This window comes from Pteropus alecto, unplaced genomic scaffold (assembly GCF_000325575.1).
Source record: "Pteropus alecto unplaced genomic scaffold, ASM32557v1 scaffold146, whole genome shotgun sequence".
NCBI lineage: Eukaryota > Metazoa > Chordata > Mammalia > Chiroptera > Pteropodidae > Pteropus > Pteropus alecto.
The window spans coordinates 19528145-19531201 of NW_006442107.1; the positions used below are offsets into that span (position 1 = coordinate 19528145).

Below are 3057 nucleotides of genomic sequence, written 5' to 3' on the forward strand. Positions count from 1 at the left end.
CATTAAAGTTATATGGCAGACTCAACCCTCTCCAATTAAAACCAAGTACAAAAGTTCTTTGGATAATACAGATATTATGAATGCAGAGCTCCAGTTACACATCAACAATTGTTTTAAAAAAGATTGTTAATTCGATACATTTTGATAAAGCCAAGCACCTCATTTAGAGATTATTTTATAATTCTATTTTTGTATTTGTCAAATACATTTTAATGAACCATGTGAAACTGCCATTTTTATAGGTCAAAAACTATCCAATGACAGCAATTTCAGTTGGTTCCATCTACATTTCCTCATTGCTAGTAATCCTGTATACTTTTCCTTTTATCTTTATATACAATTAATGCTAACAAGTAAGCTATCAATTCAAAATATGATTATTGTATACTTTCACATTTTAGCCAGATAGTTTATTTAGCTATTATTTAAGGAAGGAAGGAAGTGGTGTTGAAGATTGTAGTAAGTGAGAAAAAAGTAAGCAGATGCCCTGTTATCTGTCTGGACACTTGCATAAGTAAATGCCTCTCTCAGATACTATAATCTACCTTTTAAGATGATTTTATAATAAGGTATTGAAATTTCTTATCTTTTATTAGAGACTGCCAATATCTTTAATTTTTTTCCTAAAATGGACTGTTTTATTCATTTGCATTCATTATAGAGTTTTGAACATATATTCATTTGGTTCTTTCTCTGAAGGCCTTATAAAACTTTTTTCTATTTTTTTAATGTGATAAAATATATATAACATAAAATTTAACCAGCTTAACCATTTCTAAGTATAAAGCTCAGTGGTATTAAATAAACTTATAATGTGTAACCATCACTACCATCCATATCCAGAACTCTTTTCATCTTGTAAAACAGTTGAAACTCTACTCCCATTCACCAGTAACTCCCCAATCCTTTCTTCCCCCCGCCCCTGGCAACCACTGTTCTACTTTCTTTGTGATTTTGACTAATTTCCTCATATAACTAAAATCATACACTATTTGTCTTTGTGTGACTGGCTTATTTACTTTAACCATATCCTCAAGCTTCATCCAAGTTGTAGAGAATGTCAGAACTTCCTTAATTTTTAAGGCTGAATAATATTCCATTGTATATGTCCCACGTTTTGTTTATCCACTTAACTGTTAATGGAACATGGTTTTCTTCCACGTTTTAGCTATTACAAATAATGCTGCTGTGAACATGGTCATACACTGCTTTCAATTACTCTGAGTAGATACCCAGAAGTAGAATTGTTGGATTATATAGCAATTCTATGTTTAATTTTTTAGGAACCATTATACTGTTTTTCACAGTGGTTATATAATTTTACATTCCCATCAGTAGTTCACAAGGTTTTCAATTTTTCTACATCTTCATCAACAATTATTTTCTGGGATTTTTTGTTTGTTTGTTTGTTTATTTGTTTGTTAGTAGCTATCTTAATAGATGTGAGGTAGACTTTCACTGTAGTTTTGATTTATATTTCCCTAATGATTAGTGATGCTAAGCATCTTTTCATGTGCTTATAGCCATATGTATATATTTTTTGGAGAAATGTCTATTCAAATCTTTTGCTCATTTTTGAATTGAGCTCTTTTTGTTGTTGAATTTTCAGCATTCTTTATATATTCTGAATATAATCCCTTACCAGATATATGATATGCAAATATTTTCTCTCATTCCGTGGGTTGCCTTTTTAATTCTGTTGATATTGTCTTTTAATGCACATATTTTTTTTCTACTGACCAGTAGGTTGTTTTAATTTCCTCACTATATAAAACTCAACTTTTTCATTTTTAGGTGGATTAAGCTATAATTTCAGTAGACAGCAACACAGAAAGATTTTGTCACATAGACTAGTTTCCATTTAGTCTATCAACTGTTTCTAGCTGTCTCAATTGTCATAGATACATTTACAGAACTAGCTGTGGTTGAGCCTTCTTTGCAAGCAGCTTTACATCTGCAGTACTCTTGGAAATTGTCTCCTTTTCTCGATGTGTAAAGATGCTCTGCATCATGTGTTCCTCAACCCAGTTTATCAGGTGCTCTTGTGCCTTGTTCTGCACAGAGATATGATGGTCCAGGTGATTCTTTACCTCCTTGTATACTCTATGTAGCCATTCCCAGTAAGTAAACTCCAAGGCCAGAGCAATGTTATTTCTCTGGACAACAAAAAGGTAATATATGCCACAAGGTAATGGCACTTTTGAATCAGTGACTGCTGTGACTTCACCAGATCATCTGCACCCTGGATATATTTGATGGAAGCCTGTTTAGCCTCTTCTAATTGGCCAATTTTTTGCTCATTGAGTTTATCAGCAAATTCCCCACTAGAGGCACCATATATTTTAATTATATAGACAATCAGTCCTATTGTTGATATGGCAAAGATGATCTCTGGAGTAATCACAAATATTTCTTTGGATAGAAAATATAAAATAAGCCCAATTCTGAGCACAAAGTGTCCTGTTATGTACATTTTAGGATTAAGAAACTTGAAGAATTCCTCAAGGATCAGCCTATGACAAACTTTTCCTCCATATTCAGGAAGAGGTGGTACAGGGGCAAGATTTGGCTGCCTAAAGTAAAAGATCCTTGCTGCCTACAATACCCCTGGACTAAAGAGGGCTACATTCTTTGGCGAGGGGTCCTCTGTGGTGGTGGCAGAAAGTATCACCCAGGACAACATGGTCAGCAAGAGTCCGCTCAGTGGTTGTGACCTGGATAGGAGAGTCTGTCAGGGATAGAAGAAAGATGGTCACTCACCTGAAGCTTAATTTTTTTAATGTTCATGAAGTCAGATCTATTTCTTTCTTCTTGCCTTTGGTGTCCTATCCAAGACATCATTGCTAAATCTAATGTCATAAAGCTCTTGCTACATGTTTTCTTCTAAGAGTTTTATAGTTTTAAGTTTTACATTTAAATTCATTTTGAGTTAACTTTGGTATATGGTGTTAGGGGCCTTTAGCATTTTATCATTCTTCTACTATGTATTTCATTGTCTAATTATATTCTGATTACTCATTCACATCTTTCTCTAGTTCAAGAGTATAAGCTACACTA

The 3057-nt window shown here is 33.4% G+C and overlaps 1 pseudogene; it reads right to left on the reverse strand.

Annotated features, from left to right (window-relative positions):
- Positions 1 to 1907: 1907 nt before the first annotated feature.
- On the reverse strand, positions 1908 to 2683 carry LOC102893274 (annotated as a pseudogene).
- Positions 2684 to 3057: the final 374 nt, after the last annotated feature.